The following is a 19,180-nucleotide window of genomic DNA, read 5'->3' as shown; positions in this document are numbered from 1 at the left end:
TTCTGAATTTTTTGGCGATGGTCATCAGATGACAGTGCGTCGAGCCCTTCGCTCTCTGAGTAGCGTTGGGTATCTTGGACCTAGGGTAAGCTAAACCATCTTACATCCCTTTTGGTCCTTTCTCCAAAGGAAAACAGTCGCTGCCATATCGCGGGATATGTGGACTTTGGTGGCGAACTCCACCAAGTGCCCTATGCAATTCCATGAATAAAACGCAGAGTTAAGAAACTAAGCGGTTATGAATCTTGTACAAAACGGACCCCCTTCCATAGTTTTTGCAAGGAATCAATTAGCCAATACTGTGCATTCGAAGATATTCGGGAGCCTCCATTAGGAGTATAAATATACGAGGATCATAAGACGATCGTCGACGTTGTCGTATCTCAACCGGAACACCCCGGTGTGCAAACTTAAAGAATACGAAACTTAGTATATTATTAGTAGAAATTTGTAGAAATATTTAGTACTTCATTTTTGCGCCACTCTTGAACGAAAATCTCTTAGGCTTGCTGGAAGCCGTTCCCTCATAAAAATGTTTCGCTGGCCATGTCTCGTCTTCCCCACTGATATGAGCGTGTGAAAACTTGTGGCTATTACAAACTTAATAATCTTCCTAATTCCATCGTCAAGCATGGAAGACTGTAGGAAAATATCCGTTCTTTCGCGCGACTAGCTCGTTTTTACTGAACGCGCATTTTGTCAAGCCTGAATTCCGTGCAAATGTGAAGCGGCAATATAAAACCGACACCAAGCTCAGAGGAATAATTAACTGATCACCTTAATTTTTAATCACGCTGATTCCAAAATTTATTTTTCGTTGTTCAATTGAGTACTCAAAAAAAAGTTGACGGTGACCTGCGGGATGAATAAATATATATATCATAAGTTAGAGCTTACCCCAGGCTCATCATCACCATACGCCACCACCCTAACCCTATCTCAGGGCATAAAATATCATCCTACCAATCCCTAGCGTGGACCTGATTAACGGAAGATTCCCTGAGTCTAAGTAGTTAAAAAATTTACCACCTCTAAACATTAGCGGGATATTTCTTCAAAACTCACTGCTGTTCATTAATATCACATTCAAAACGGTTTTCGAATGTTCTCAATTGGAAGGTAAAGAAATAACTATTAGAGTTCACAAGAGAAATGCGAAGAGATTTCGAAGCCTGCGGCGAGCTAAAGCTAGCCATCTAAACCGAAACCTCCATCCGGAAATTACGGATGCGAAAGTATTTTCCTTTTAGTCTAGAGAGAAAGGCATTGTTTACAATGTTAAATTAGTTTCATTTTCAAGAAATTCTCTATTTTGCTTGTGAAATAACCTCGTTGGGGGTAGTTTTCTATCTCTTATGCCTCAATTTTTCCATAGCAATCTTGCTTACGCACAAAAAATAATTAAATTGGAAGCGATGTCACAAAATATACTGCCTAAGGTTTCGAAGAACATCCGTCATAAATTTGGAGCTCCATTTAGACATGACTGAGGCATAAAAGTACTAGGAGAAACACAAGGTTTCCTGGAGGCCAAATCATGTAGAGCGATACTTTACCGGTACAAAAATCAGACCTAATGAACTTCAGGGTTAGCAATCTACTTAAATGGGAGAGATAATTTAGAAAATAACTCATTCTATTCAATTGATTTACTTGCTTCACATCTATTAATTTCAAATTCTTCATAAAATGGCTCTTTTATAAAATACGATCTTGATATTTATTGAACAGATCTACAAATAAATCTAATTCGAACTTTGTTCATACAACTACAACATAAAGCTCTACTACTGAAAACATATCGTTCATGTGGCTTAAAGATGTTGACCAAATATTACACCAGGTTTGAGCTTCATCAATGAGTTTTAAATACTAAGGAGCACAAATAGCTGTCATCTTTCAGGATATACACTCGATAATCTTCATTTAACACCTTCTCCTGGGCATATTTATGATATTTCGGAGATATCACTTCGCTGTTTCAGTTGAGTAACAAAGAAAGACAAACGCTGTATAAAATTTATCTCGAAAGGAGATAATCGGAATTTAACAGCTACGATTTCCGCTGGAAGGGGAGAGGCCTCTATCTTACCTCCTCTATTTGCCCATTATCTCTTCCTGCTCCTCTCCGTCACTTTCCCTCGTCAGCTAGCCCATCCCTCCCCTGGGGCCGACCAACCGGGCCAGGGAAGAGGCGCCTGAGAAAGTAGAGATCAATCAGGGGTCTTCAAGGAGTGTGACGGGATGGGAGGGGGACCACTCATCCCCCCTTCCATCAATCTCATCCCTCCCTTCTCCACCGACTCGAACGGTGAGAACCACTTTCCTCAAATGGTTTCTCTCTTTCTCTGTACCTCCCCCTCTCGCCTCGGTTTCCTGCCATCACTCATTTAGCCTGTGCCTTGAACACTACCCCTTTTACTCCTAAGAGTTACAAAAGTGAAGGATTTTGTCTTTATATCACATATTTCGTTTAGAATTATATTTTGATTTCGCACTCTTAGTTTACTCAAGCGTTCACTTGATCTATACCGAAACCAGCGAATATTGAACAGTTACTTGTCTGATACTGCTGCCAGGTTTTCTCCTTCAGTGGTATGCTCTCGAAATATACCGAACCATTAGAATTTACATTTCATCTATCGAGAATCGATTTTTTTCGTTAAATTCAAGAAAATTATTAAAAACCTTGGTGCGAAGAAATACGGCTTAGTGGGATTCGATTAAGAACATCTGTTTCTATCCTTCTGGAACCATTTCTCGAGTATATTATCGCCATACAGAGAGGACCTCATTGAAATATATCATCTATGCAATTTCGGACGTTCAAGGCATTAACTTTTTTTAAATTTCTTAAATTAAATAAAAAAAGAGTTGAAAAATTTGGCATAAAAAAAGATCTCTCAGAACGATCAATTATGTATTTCCAAGCCCCAATAATGTAGTCACGGTTCCACAACTTTTGATTCAAACAGCACTTCTATCGTCCATTACCAACAAACTTAATCGTTAGATGAATGTAGCCGTTCACAATTATCTGCTTTTGCAATAAAATATACTTCTGTTAGCTAATATTTAGGTGAAAAGACAATGTGATTTCTAGCATGACTCTCAGTTTTAAAAGTTTCTATACTCGTTTAGAAGAATGAATCACACCAAAGCAACCGCAAACGTGGGAATCAATGAACTATTTCACCTCCCACCTGTCTTTCGCAGTTTTCAAAGCTTTTCTCACTCGAAAATCGACACTATTTTCCTTCCTTTCCCTTTTGCGCCCATGAGAAAAAAAACGAAATCCCTCCTCTCCCTCTTCTATCCCTCCAATTTCCGTGCCCAAAGAATATCCACCCAACCATTCACATCGTTCTTGAATATCCGGACATACACACTCACACTCCGAATCAATTTTAATTCAAAAACGATATTCAGCAGCCCTGAGGATGAGCACCGAGTCGGAGCTCGAAACGTCGACAAAAATGGAGCTTTTTAGCCTGGTTGAAATTCCGAGAACGGTTCACCAGCATACTTCACCGGAAAACGTCAAATAATATTTATTTGATTAAACACAGTGTTTTGTAGCATGAATATGAATTAAAAATGACTCAATACGTTTCTGTTTTTAAAGTTTCTTTTTAATTCTTCTCGTTGAGAAGAATTAATCACGTTGAAACCACCGCAAACGTAAATATTAATTAACCATTTCACCTCCCACCCATCTTTCGCATTTTTCAAAGCTTTTCTCCCTCGAAAATCGACACAGTTTTCCTTCCTTTCCCTTTCCGCCGATGAGAAAAAAAGAAATCCCGTATCTATCCCTCCAATTTCCGTGTCCAGGGAATATCCACCCAACCAATCCCATTGCTCTCTCGGATCCCCAGACATACACCCACACATCAGAATCAGCTCTTCCTCTCCCTGCCCACATCCCTTCCACCACGTCCGGCAGTAGCGCCTCTCCCCCTCGCCGGCGGGCGCCACCGTCCGGTCCCAGGGAAGAACTAACCACCCCTTAGCCCCCTCACTCCTCCGCCAATCCATTCGACTCAATCTTTCCTCCATTTAAGTCTCCTGCGGCGCCGTGATTCAACCCTTTTTAACGCCTCTCCTCCCTCCTCCTCCTTCCCCAGCAACTCTGCCCGCCGCATCATTGACGCCTGGCCATCGGACCCATCGATCGCCCATCACTTTCCGAAAAAGTCATCCAAGTGGTTTCGACGCATCTCTCTCTCTTCTTTTGTTACCATCGGGGCCATTTAAAAATCCTCCCTCCCCCCTGTTCTTAAAAGCCCCTGAGTCCTCGCCAAATTCGCAAGTTGCGGTCCCCGTTCCTTCCTCTTAATTGTTTTTTAGCTCCGTGACATTCTCACCATTCCATCAAACCTCTTCGTCTCATTCTCTCTTCCATTCCCTTCTGCTCCCATATTCCTTCCAATCCCCATCTCTCGATTTCTCTCTCAGTGTCTCTCAACTTCTCATTCCCATTCGCACTTTCACGTCTCGATAATGACAGCTTTTATCGTGCCTTTACCAGATTGGCTGGAAATTGGGGTTCTTAGAAATGGCAATAAGCTGCGCTCTGGAAAAGTATTCAAGAATGGTCTTCTTTCAGTTATCAGGCGTTGAATCAGATGAAATTTTTACCGTATAGCTCTCGAATGTTTTTTAATACTCTCAAAAATTTACCACTTTTTAATGGTAAAATGATGTTTTTAATGGAAATTTTTCAACGGAATGTGAAAGCTGAAGTCCGAGTTTTTTAATTGAATATTAAATGCTGGAGTTGAACCACAAAAAAAAACGAAGAAAAGAGTCGTTTCCTGATCATCATGATCCACAGTATAACATAACTTTGCTCTCTTTCAACTTAACACGAACTTTTACATTTTTATTCTCTGCCACACATCTTAGAATTTTAGTCTTTTATAATCAACTAGCTGACCCGGCGAACTTCGTACCGCCTAACAATCAATGAACTTACAGTTTACTTACACCATTTATAAATCAAGAGCGGCTGTATCGTTTTTAATCATGTTTAATTTATTATAATAAAATAAGGATACAAATTATACAAAAATACGTAAATGAGTACCAAAATTGCTTGTCAGAAAGACATTTTCTTTATTGAATCTTCATAGTGTGAATCGGAGCACGTTTACGCGGATTTTTTTCAACAAATTTTCTTACGTTTTAGCTTAAGAAATTTTGGGCATTGTGGTTTAATAAAGCAGTTCATGGAATAAAAAGTATACGCATTCAGTTGTTGGCTATTTGCGTTATTAGCTGTAAAAAAATGTTTTTAGGTCCAAGTCTGTTGCATACACTTGGCCCATTCAGGGGGCAGGTTGACACGACCCCAGACCGACGCTTGACTGATGCTCAAAATCATGCAAGAAAAGACCCTATGAAGCAGCATTCGCATTAAATGACTTAAGGCGCGCCAGTTTTAGTATCTCTGTTTGGAAAAAATGCACTGCGTAAACGTACTGCATGCGTAAACGCACCACGGTGAGCCCTACACATTCGGGTTTAATGTCTTGCGTCAAGCACCTTCTGAGAAACAACAGTTTTTGTTTTGTTATCAGGCGCAAGATGAAGCGGATGAAGCTAAATAAATATAGCGAAGCAAAGCAGTGACGCAGCGAGGGGAGGTTTTGGGGGATAAACCCCCCCCAAGAGCTTAGAGAATTTTTTTATGAAAGATTTTGTTATTAATATTAGGGGGACGGATGACTAACAAACAAAACATATTTAACTATTCACACAGCCACAAAACCCACTATTTTGAACCATTTATCTTAAAAAATGTCTGGGGGAAGTGCCCCCACACTTCCCGCTTACCTTAGCGAGTTTTCTATACCCTACAGACCCGTGGTATTAGCTGCGCCCAAAACCCCCTATCCTAGCTACGCACTTGAAGCGAAGGAAGAAATAGAGAGGATGGTTTATCGACTCGTGAACATAGCACGCTAAATTGACCATAAGAAAATCATGGGTTTTCATTAGCACATGAGCACAAACAACACAAAAACTGAAAGAATGACCATGCGATTTTTTAATCGTTATCACGAATGCAACACGAATTGTAAATTGAATACGCTTAAGCTCAAAAGGGCATATGAGTTGAGATCATGGAATCTACGGAATGAGGACTTTACCTTTGAATTGACCTAACCTTTGAATTTTCCTTTGAGTAAAGTTGCGTGAATCACATTCATCACCAATTTTTTTAATGATCAAACACGTTCCGTTGGATAGTTATGGTTGGTTAAGGCTTCGAAAGATCATGAGCACAGAAACTACATTTTTCTGTAAATCGTGCCTTGGTAAGCCAGGTACGTCCAAGGACTTAAAATATTCAGATAGATAGTTGGTGATTTCGTCTTCGTTTGTTACACATTTAAAAGATTTGAATCCATGCAGAGTACGAACTATTTGAATTTACCTCGTTTTAGTCATCCACATCTTCGTTCTTGCTCGCTAAATCAACCATCTTTGATTCTTTTGGTGATCAATCATATTCTGGAACTCTTTGTTGATGAGCTCACTGAAACTAATTTGCAATCATTCCAAGGAAATGAGTTAAAACTACTCGATTCCTCGACAGGAACACGGACATTACCGTTTGTCAACAATTGCTTGGAAATTTGTTTACAAACACGGTAGTGAAGTGTCAACTCGAGCTGGGCCACGGCTGGGCTTATAATCAGCTCGAATTAAATTTTAAAAATGTAATTTCAATTTAATTAATATTTTGAATATATTTAGTAATTAAAATGCTATATTGTTACTAAATTCAGTTATTAAAGTGGTAAAAACAAAACAAATTATTTAATTTGTAGTTTTGACCGACTTATCAATTGTTGTGTTACTATAACTCCTAAAAGCATGCCCTTAGGAAAGAGATATTTTTTTGGTGAAATTATCCTTTTTTAATGGCCTATATGTTAACCCCGCCTGAGTCGAATCCAAAGAACCAAATCTCATTGAAAGCGGTGCAGCCGTTCTCGAGTTATAAGTGTTCTAACTAACACGATTTTCGACTTTCTTTTATATATATAGAAGATATAGGAGCTATGGATCCAGTCTCATTTTAATTTGCTCAAATGGATTTTTTCTTCAAATATCCCACAATTCATGTATAATTTCTACATACTTATGGCTATGAAGGATATTTTTTCCTAAAACATGACAGTAAGGTCATCCAATGGCATTTGATGCTTTCACATTATTTAGGCACTAAATAATTTTTGCGATAAGCTTCTTTTAGAAAGGCTTGAGTAGTTACTGAATGAAATACAACTGTAATAAATTATTCAACGCATTCAATGGTCATTCGAGTAATGAATGCACATCAAACTATATTAATTTTAGCGTTGATACTCTTAAAATAAAATGATTGTGCTGACAAATACCAACTACCACCTATTTTCATAATTAAGTTTCTAAGCAGCTTCCTAAAATCCTATCTATAACTGCCCACCTCATCTTGTGACTATGTAAAATAATTTGCCTGGCAGTAAATTATGTCATTGGATGAAGAGGAAATAATATTTTGAATGCTAACTAGATTTTGAAAGAGCTTTAATATGTGCCGCATATTTAAAAAAAATTAATAAACTCTAATGTAAAACTGCCCCCGATGCATTATTTAACGCTCAGCGTCTACTCAATCATGCATTTATCCATTTGCATTTCCAAAACGACTTCTTAAATACATCACACATGGTTTATTGATGGTATAAAAATACAAAATGATTACACGGCTCTTACAATGACTCTTTTAAACACCACGGCCTTGGCTTCATTAAACATGCATGGAATCCATCAATGCGTCACATTTTCCGGCCGGGTCGCTTTTTTATCTTCGCTATTAAATCTCTTTAAAACAATGAATGTTTAATTACACCGGACTAATTTTTATCAAATTAGTGAGACGAAACAGAAAGGTTAAATTATCTGCACCAGTATGAGCATCCGAACAAAACCAACCAACCGCTCGGAGGGGGAGGGAGAATTGAAGCTGATGGCACGGAATGCGATTGAGTGAGAGGTCCTACAGTCCTACTACTCGATGATGAATTTGCAACATCGCAATGGGAGAGGCATGTGGATAGAAGGTACGCCGTTACTGAAACCTAGGTATGGTTAAATAACTAATCTCATACAATAATCAACGTACTTCCACAACCTTGGCCGTGCATGGTATGGCCAGTGACGGCCAAATTCATAAAAGCTTACCTCCATCCCTGACTTATTTTATTTTATTGCTGTATGAAAACTTTTATTATTGATCAAATGTGCGTTGAAGCATGTCTAAATATAAATGAACCGATGAAGTAAGAATGTATAGAACAAATTGAGCTTCTGATGTTGCCAAATGAATAATGTTTCCTCCCTAAATCTGTTAAATTCTGTTCATCCTTTTCTTCGGTGTAATAATAGTATATGATACGCTCTTTCAATACGATATTCCTGAAAATAATATTGTCTGAAATTCGCGTCTTGCTCGGGACAGGTAATCTCAGGTATACGCAATTAAGAATCAGAATTGATATATTTAGAATTATTGAGAATTTTTTGGAATTATTAATTTGTATGTAACTGCAAAACTTAGTACGTGGAGTGCTTGCCGTTAAGTTCCAAAATAAATATATGAAAAGGAATTTTTAAAAAAATTTCTTTTAACTAGCGGATATGGGCGTATATCACCCCAATGTCATCTTTTACACATTGACCTGTGCATATACTGGACGCTGAGCCACTACCCTCTCGAGGAAAAATGATTTCAAATACCGCTCCTCCATCTAGCGCCAAATGTTTAAATTAGCACCGTAATCATAACACTCAACAGTGACAAAGAAGTTTTTATAATACGATGGATAAATTTACCGTCAATGAGATGTACTCTGTCAGAATTTTATCCTGACTGGTACTTTTTACGTCTTCCCGCACTATGAATTATTGCCTCAGTCAGAGAATTGGTCAAAACAACGCATAGCTGTATATAGTAAGCACAGTGTATGAAATGATAATATCTTTTAACCTTTTACGAACATATAAAAACCGTTGTTAACAAGGCTATGTCAGTGGTTGGGACCCTATATCGTCTGAGCGAGATATCCGAACCGAGTGCCTTAAAATTAGTCTTCATTAGATGTGTGCAACCCATCCTTGAATATTGCTCTCCCATTTGGTTAACTGCTTCTCCCACCATACTCAAATTAATCAACCGTCCACTCAATTTCTTCGTAGCAATAGTTCGACATCGCATACCTCACCTCAGATTCTCTTCACGTGCCGAAATTATTCATTGACTTGAATTATTACACCCCAACCACCGCAGATTGACGTTAGACATCAAATTTCTTTACCGCATCATGAATGTGTCCTTCAGATCCAGTGATCTCCGAACATTCTTTTCACTACGCATTCCTGCTCGCAAAAACCGCAATACTGAAGATCCACACCAGCCCAATTTCCCTCTGGCAATATCTCATAGATCCCTCTTTTTCCGCCTACCATCTATTTTCAATTCAATCCCCAATACTCCTTCCTCTCTTGCCACCTTTGGCTCCGCTCCAATTTTAATAACCAATTGAAAAGTCTATCTTATTAGCACCAACCTTTTGTATGTATTGTATACGTTGAAAATGATTGCTATTTATGATATTATTTTTTACGTGTTTATTAATTATATTTACACAATTTATTTTGTTTATAAACCCAATGTAAAGGCCTTAGTGCTGTTTTTGGTGTGATATAAATATATAAATAAATCTCATTGCTAAGAAATATCACCTTCATTAAGTTGGCTTGTATGTGTGCGTATAACACTGGCTGTACCGAATCCTATTCTTAGACATTGTTATGCCTCCGCCAGTCATTAACGCGAGGGAAATTATGCGCTATTCATAGCGTTAAGTAGCATCATTATTCAGAACCATAATAGAATATATTTTGGCGATTGCTAATGCCAAATGCTGTTTTTCTGCATTAAATTCATTCTTTCGGAAGTACTTGCAAGATGACTATTCTTCGCTCGAACGCAGCTCAAATCCGAACAAAAATCAAATCCGATTGAAAATATCTGAAATCCTGGGGCAATTGTGACCCACTGAATTCATTAATCGAAAGTAAATGTATATATTTATCTATCTGATTGAAGGTAAATGAGATAATTTTGATTTATATATTGTATGATTTTCAAAGATAAATTTTTAATGGCTTTACCTGAGATTTGTACTTTATTTGGAGGTTATTTGTAGGAATGAGAACTTTTGCTAGATGGGAAAATACATAGCTTTCATAATGCTGTATTGGGATTTACACTTCCAGACGAGGCGATATAATCTTTATCTATGGTGTGATTTAACCAAAATTTAAATCATAAGAGCCGTTTCTTCACAATATTTCTTGCTTCAGCTTCACTTTTTGGTTTTGGCAGTATATAAATCGTCATGTATCAATTTTTCCTATTCCCTCTGCTCTAAAAGCTACCACTACGAATGATTTTCATCCTTCAAAGTTTTTCGTGTTCAGATTTATAATTAATTCTTCTTTACATTTTTCTTAAGAGCTGATCGAGATTTATCTAAATTTATCTAAAATAGAGAGATTATCTACTTCGTTTCACGATGACGGCGTTAGTTTTTTTTTCATTTAGCGTAACTTTAATTCATGGAACTTGAGTATTTGCCGTGCATAAATAGAGCTCTCTTATCTTTACTCCTATAGTTCTGTTCTGTAACAATTAATTTTGAGTTAAATGTTAATGTAAAAATTAATGGGTGAAAAAATGAAACAAGTGATAATGGACGGTAATTGTTTCTGACGGCGCGGAAGAGAGAATAGGGGAGTATTGTAATGAAAGTTATGGCGTGCGGATTAAGTGTCTTCGCACCCGAGGTTTTCGCTGAGAGAACTGATAAAAAGTTTTCTTAAAGCTTATTAACTATATTTTTGAAGTGATGAGTAAAGAGGTACGCTACATTTAACTGATATTAGGTGTTTACAAAGAGCATTAAGCATATTTGTGAAGTTTTCGAGGAAATTAAAACGTTACAGCTCTTTTATCTTACGGTAACATGCCTTTAAAGTTAATGCAACAAAATAGATTTCAAAACATTGGTAACAGCTTAGTTACATGTAAGATTGCGTAAATTTAAGATAAAAGACGAGTCCATGTTTTACCATTTTTATGATGGTAAGACAAGAGTTTTTTTCTGATTCACGCTCGTCTTTCTCCATGTACTAATATGTTATTCGAGTATTTTAAAATTCTGTTCACTTTGCTGAGGAATGGGAGCTTCTAAAGTCAGAATCCCGTGAACAGCAAAATATTCATTGATATTTCAGCGTCTTGGTATCTCCAAGTCTTAATGTTAATCCACGTCTCTCTTCTATGGATTTGAATTCTGAACTGCCATCCACATTTTCCATGGAAGCATAGAAATTCTCGCAGGAAGATATGAATTGTTATTCATACTTTTCCTTGCAATCATCCTATGTATAGTACGAGTAGAGTACAAGCTATAGGGTACAATACAAGCCTATCGTGAATATAAATCAACTCTTAAAATTTATTGACGTCGTAGGGTGCTATAGTAAGTTATATAAGAAGGAAATATTTAGTTTTGTATTTCTTTATTGAAGACCAATTTTCACGGGCATCTTATGGATTAACCGACATCATACTTTGTGGTCTGCTGCTTTGCCTCCTGGCGTCCTACTTTTCCTAAGAACGCTAGGAAAGTGATCAGTGAATTAGCCGCTTACGATATATCAACGCGGAATAGACGGCAGAATCTGCCGTCGGCAGATGCTAATTAAATATGATGAAAATTCTATCATTTTTAAGATCATCTTGAAGTTTAATCAATGAAAGTACTTAATACTTCACCAACATTTCGACTAATATCTATATTATCCTCAGGGATTGTAAATTTATTGGGGAATTTTCAGTTAAAAACAGCCATTCAGCGTCAATTAATTTTTGATAATTTTGTTTTTCATCTACAAGTCTTCCAATGAAGTTCTAAGCCCTGAGGATGACACATATATTTGCCGAAAAATTGGCATAGAATTAACTACTTATATTACCAAAACTCAAGGTAAACTTAAATAATTCCGTCTTTTCGTGGTCTTAAAGGACATCCATAAAAATTAGACCACCATTAGTTGTTGCTAAGGAGAGAAAAGAAGACAACTTATTTATTTAGTCCGTACCACACGTGGTGTGAAGAGCGATGTTTGACATTTAGGTTAGACTGCAAATAGAGTAGTGGATGTAAGGATGGGGAACGAGTGAGCGAATATTTGCGAACAGTTGAAAGCCATAACCCCTAATGAACATTCAAACTTCACGTCCTGGAACTCAGCAGCCCGGAGCATTGCTATTCAGTTAAAGATGTTCCTGTAAAACGCCCTCACCATGAGCAAAGGAGTTACCTAAATTTTCTCTTCATATGGCATAAGAGAAGAGAAAAGTAATCGTGGATAAAAGGAGGTGTCAGATGGTGTTAATGGAGCTAGTTCTGGTCAAAGAGGAGAACCTGAATACAGTGAAAGAGAGAATTATAAACAGGTAAAAAAGAGAAAAAGATCTAACAACTTTTGAGTTGACCTTGTTGACTTCAAAACTGACGGCCTACTGAACTGAAGAAAGAAATGAGATATGCTTTGGGATTACCATATTTGTCACAGGTAACACTATGTTAAACAATTAAAAACTTGTGATTGTAATAAGTTAGTAACTTCAAGTATATTTCCTCTTCCTAACATACGTGTTGTTAATTTCCACCGACCTTCGTTCCGGTGAAAACCCCCATTTCTTTTCGTCCTCACCCTAGCTGGAGTCGTTTTCCCGCCTCCGCGCCCCGAGGTCGAGATTCGAATTCTGAAATCAATGGAAAGGCATCCCACGCGGAGATGAGATGGAGGAAGAGACAGGGCCTGAGCGAAAATATTCCGAAAGACCTCTCTCCACTCTTTTATCCACAACCTTCATGCAACCCCAACCCCGCCTCTCCGAATCTTATCCGCAGAAAACCATTTGCCTCTCGACCGCCCGGCAAACTCACCTTCCCCAAACCTCGCACTCTCTCCTGCATCTATTTCGAGAGAGAGACGGAGATACCCATTTCCTGCGCTCGCCGTGACTCCTCGCCTTTGTTCGCCTGAATCAACGGTACCACTGCAAGTCCTTCTCACTCCGCACTCGATCACTCTCGAGGCCAAAAGAGAGATTTTCATGCACTTGCAAAATGATGATGCTCTCTCTCACTCGCATATGACTCGGAAAATGGGACCGAAAAATATTTCTTCCCCCGTTTGAATTCTGGAACCTGCGTCGCAAAGTTTTTTTTTCCCCTCTGCACTTAAATTTGTGTGGAAGAGTAACTTAGGCGAAGAAAAGCATAAATGGAAAGTGCGGAAAGGAAAATATTACTCTTTTTTTTTTGCTAGTGATCTCTGGCAAATGAGATGCCCTCGATTTGACTCAATGGAGCATAGTCGTGGTTTGAAAATGTTTCGTCGCTTTTTGCTCGTGGTGAGGATGATTCACCGAAATATCTCTAACTGAACGACAATATTCAGGGCTGCTGAGTTCCAGAAGTTCCTGAAGTTTGAATGTTTATCAGGGGTTTTGGTTTTTAAATAGTCGTGAATATTCGCTCGCTTGTTGCTCCTTACATTCACTCTTCTGTTTGCAGTGTAACCTAAATATTCCACATTCATGTTATGTCTGGTGCGGACTACATAAAACCCGACGTCTATTTTTCTCTTCATCGACTTATCCCCATACCTACTTTTCTTGAAGTAACGCTTTTTCGAAATTTATGCATACGTAATTATTCATTTGCCTTTTACTTAAAATATTCCCACGCATTCTTTTCCCAGCGATTAATCCAATAAATGTGTTACTTTTATAGGCAGGCATAAACTATCACGAATAAAAATTTTGAAATTGCCATAATTTTCCTTTTGGACCGTTTCAAGACCCTATTCAACCTTGTTTCCGATAAGTAAATATTCTTCAAGATAAAAAACGTAGCGAGAAGCATCAAACTTACTAAGTTATGTCCTGGAACGAAATCCATAAGTGTTGTTTCAATTTCAATGCCGTAATAATAATGAATAAACGAATAATACTACGTGCTGTTTTTTCAGAGAAAATAAATATCCAAAATAATCTCCGTCACTATATGCACATTCCTCGTGGATCTTAGTTTTGCTTGTAGGCACCTCACATTCAGTCCCGTCCCACCTAAAATTGTTTCAATGCCCATGATTTCATTTCAGTCCAATCTTGTGCGATAAATAAATGAAAATTAACCACTGCACTTTTCTCATCATGAACGTGACTATGAAACATTCAGCCTTTTCCTAGATTATTCACCAAGTCGTTGCTATCCATTATTTCTGATGAAAATTGGTGCATCATCACTAAGTATCTAATAATTTAGTAAAACTAAACTATAACTTTTAAACGGGATATTGAAGTAAATACTGCTCGAAACCTAACTCTAAGAAACGAAATTACTGTATGCGCTCGATAGGTGGGCAGTAAGTACTTGACTTCAACTGCAAAACTTACTTTATTCTCTTCTCTGATAACATCGGTTACCCAATTACTTACCAATATTTATCATTTTATAAAATTTCATTTCATACCATTTTTTATCAATTTTAGCATTATTAATAGTAAACCTATGTGCTATATACGATCATGAATGAGACACGTTTTGGAAACGACGCAGGTGGCTTGACTGACGTTGCTTACGATTCAAAGTGTAATGAATACCTTTCCACGTTGACTTTTATCGCAGCAGCCAATATGTTCTACAGATTTTAACTTTAGACACACCATTCGAAACCCTACCCTTTGGCAAGAACTATGCGTTCTATTTTCCTTGAAGTTTTTTTTTTTTAATTCTTGCAGTCAGGAACTTTTCCAAAAAAAAACGGGAGCATTTTTCTTGCTGAGATTGCTCTCCAGTTGGCGCGGAATTTCCCAGAATTTTTGCTTCCTGTCTGATATTCGGAGGTTCGCTCATTATAGCGTGTTGAAGTTTATTTCGGTGGATGAAATTCTAATGCACGGAAACGCGATATTATTAGCGAAAGCTTCCCGAGTTGATTCATTCAGCTTTTATTAAAAGCAAATTTTAGCGGAAAATCATCGGTTTAAAGTGGACTCATTGCATATAATTTCGTGTACGCCCAAGTAATAAGGGCTTTCGTGCAAAGTTACTCCCTATGGTGAGCGGGGAGATGGTGGTATGCATGGAATCTGCGCTTCGTTTGTGTCGACAAAACTTTAGAGGCGAGACGAGGTTTGGTGATGGATGAATCCTCCAAAGTCAAACGAATTCCTCCCTCGCGGAAGTCTCGTTTTGCTCTTTTTCGCCCTTAAAGTTTATACAGGACAGAAGTAGAAGCTAGAATCGTGGAAAATTTCATCCATAAGTCAGAGGCGTCGCAACGCGTAACATGGTATAATCCCTAATTTCGTTATCCTTCTGGCACCAAACGTAAGTTTGCTTTTGGTGACGAAACATGAAAGCAGACTTAGAGGGGTGATTTCATGACAAAGAAAGGGAAAAAATTCGTCAAGCAGATGGGAATTTTCGATTTGAAGACTTAATATTTTGCACACCTGAATTTTTATTATTTTCCAAAGCGTGTTTCATGTGTATTTAAAAAAATTTATACATTCCAAATTGAAATTGAAACAGTCTCCAGCATTTAAACTTGAATTAGATTGAACCCTGTCGTTATTTTATAGTGAAAGCATTTCTGTTCTATATTTTCTATACTTATGAAAAAAAATTAACATCTGGTATTTAAAGACTTCAACTAGAGTAGATGTCAGTGCCTAAAATAATAAGAGGACTGCATACTTCATTTAAACGCGATGATAAGAAATGCAATCAAGATGTCAACTTTAGAGTCAGCAAAATACACTTTTTATCAATATGTAATGCATTTTTGGAATTTATTCGTTTATTAAAATTCAATATTAATATATTTTCGACATAAAAAATCAACTGGGATTGCCAACATACAAATTTTACTTAGCTCTCCGTTCAACTGCGCACGCACAGGTCATTGCGCAACTCATGGTTGTGGATACCATTGTACATTTTTGGAGGATCATATGGCTATACGTTATATGCTTTCGATCCGACTATGAACAATTTCAGAGCTCTTCAGAGGAAGGTTGGAATAACTTTTTTACTGCGAGAAATCAGCGTTGGTTTGACTGCTAGGTTTGATTTAGGCCACTTTGAAGTCTAATATCTCTTTCCTTGCCATTCTTGACGCAAGTACTAAGTAAAATGAAATATTTCAGAAATTTTTTTACGGTTTTGCACTAAGAGAAAAGCTGTGTAGTATACTCAAAAAGCATGTCTTGTTTTGGACAAAAAAGGGGAATATTTAAAAGTTTTCTCTCTCTTGCTTTGTCATCCTTGATTCATAAGCTAAGTAGAATAAAATATTTCGGTATGATAAACGTGTTTGTGCTGTTTTGCACTGACAGGGCAACTGAGTTCAAAAGGCAAGTCTTGTTTTTGATGGAAAAAGGGGAAATGTTTCCCAATTTTGCCGTGATTATGAAAATATATCTTCAGTATTCAAGACAATTGCGCATGAAGCAATGTTAAAAGTTCCTAATTTGTGTTGTTTTGCACTAACAGGACAGCTGTGCAACACATTCAAAAAGTTAGTCTTGCTTTGGATGGAAAAAGGAGTATATTTGTTTCAATTTTGCCGTGACAATAGGAAATATGTTTAGTGTTTAAGGTAATTCAGAATGCACCAATTTTCCTCACACATTATACCTAAACCAATTGATATTGTAGCCAAGAAGAATTATTTAACCGGAAAAGAGCCGTACCGAAGATTATCCAAAATCATGCCCCCAATGATTCGGCTCAATTAGAGCAGGTCATCCGGTCGTTCGAAATGGTCCCTTTCATTCTGGCCTCGCGAAAGCATCCGCGTTGAACGCTGATCCTCCTCTTCGATTTCTCTCCACCTAACAACCTCATTCGGAATCCTCCTCCTCACAAACGGCTTATCCCTCCCATCGCCTCAACGGATTTAGGCCCTCCCATCCCGCAATACAGAGAGAGAGAGAGAGATCTTCCTCCTCCTCCTCCTCCGTTCACCAACCTTTTAACCCTTCATGCCCTCGCCACGCCATTTGCGGACCCTTTTCGGAGCCCATAATAGGATTATCCGTGCTGCCAATGTCTCGTTTTCGGAAACCCTAACCCACTCACCCGCCCAAAACCTCTCTCTTGCGCCCATACTACCAATGCGTGCACATGTTTCCTCACGGATCTTCGTCGCTAGCATCTCGACTTTCCTTCAAACAGTCTCACTGCTTCTTTCTCCTCCCTCCACGAGAAGGATCTCCGATGGCTGTTCCGGCTCCAGTTTGCGAAAGAGGTGCAGTTTGTGGCCAGAGACGGAGGCCATCGGGATGGAGTGAAAATTCTCAGTGTTTCCTCGTTGCTATTGACCCGAGTTGCCATAGAAATGCTATGATATACTTTTTATACAGTTCAACATCATAGATTTACCCTTCAATTATTTTAGAGGAAAATACAAGGGCGAGAATGATGGCAACGCACTTGTCATAATTCGACGAAAATATTGAATTCCCATCTTCCGTATTACTATGTTAAATAGAAATAGTTGGCAAATGAAATTTATTTTATAAATGCTATGATATTTCCCATTCCTCATGGGTGTTCGGTTGATGGAAATAAAATTTTTTGTCGAAATAAGAAGCGGTCATGAAAACAAACGTTTTCATCAGCCAAATCAGACGAATAAGATTCACGGATTACACTATTTCTATCTCACTGGCATTTGCATGGGCCGATAAGCGCTATCTCCTGCACCTTCTCGGATATGTAAGCCAGCAGATGTGTAGCTAAGGTGAAGTATCATTTCCCAGAGAACATCAAAGAAATTAATAACTTTTATGAGGAGCGTAATTTTAAAAAATAAGAAGTAAAAATAGAGCGATCGATTACTTATACTTATGGCCATTAAAAATCCCTTTTTAGTTAATAAACTTTCCCATAGAGATTCAGATAGTTATTTTGGGTTTTTATCCGCGTACACCAACCTGGTTCTGCCACCCAAATAACCGTATGGAATAAACGCGTAAACCCCCGCTTGGACTTCAATTTTAACACAGGTTTATGAGCTCTTGTGATGGCGTATATATTTTAGTCTCTAATGGGAATGAAAAGTAAAAACACCAACAGGTGAAAGCAGTTTGGTATTTTCTCTACCGCTTAAATACTTCATTAGCCATCTGCGATAGTCTAGTTTACTTGGAAAATGAACTCGTTCGCTTTCTATTTTTATTACGACCATGCTTTTATTATTATCAATTCTGCTTCAGTGCGCCTGTAATATCTATTTTAGTGAACGAAAATAAGTCCTCATTATTTTCAAATGCAATGTTCCAGTTAACGGTATATCCGGCTTCAATCTTAATAAAATAGAGTCAAAAATAAACATTTTATATTCCACACCGTATTTAAGCTTATTTTTTAATATATGAAATGGTGTGAGGAATATTATAAAGTTTATATTTGAATCTAGCATGTCACCGTTCCACGAAGTTAACTCGTAAACCATTGATTGGATCCAATCTTAATACGGAGACTACTGTGAAACTTTAGTGGAAGGAATTCTATCGCAATCAAGAATATATCTTTTATTCATCACTAAAATTTTCAGTTTGAAAAAAGAGCCGAATAGCAGGGTAAAATTTTCAGGATTGGAATAGAAATTAGTGATGTATGAGAGGAAAAAATATCTAATTTCACTCCGGTAGTATTTTATTCAATTAAATTAATTGAATAAAAACCATCTTGAGGGATTTTCCTTGTTTTATATTGTTGGAATATTAATACTCTGTATTCATTTTATTCGCACGAAACGGCTAGAATAACAAGCGTGATTATCATACTTTTACACCCTCGAATACCCTCAAATCGGAATTTGGAAAGCATTGTGTCTTATATTTTTGGCGTAAAATTTGCAACTTACTAGTAGTATGCCGAAGATAATACCAATAGTAAACCGTAAAACGGAGCTAGGCCAAAAACATTAGAGAGCCTATAAAGTTTTCCCCATTTTTTATCGCCGT

This window comes from Ischnura elegans, chromosome 1 (genome assembly GCF_921293095.1).
Source record: "Ischnura elegans chromosome 1, ioIscEleg1.1, whole genome shotgun sequence".
In the NCBI taxonomy this organism is placed as follows: domain Eukaryota; kingdom Metazoa; phylum Arthropoda; class Insecta; order Odonata; family Coenagrionidae; genus Ischnura; species Ischnura elegans.
Note: the sequence above shows the minus strand (reverse complement) of the source record.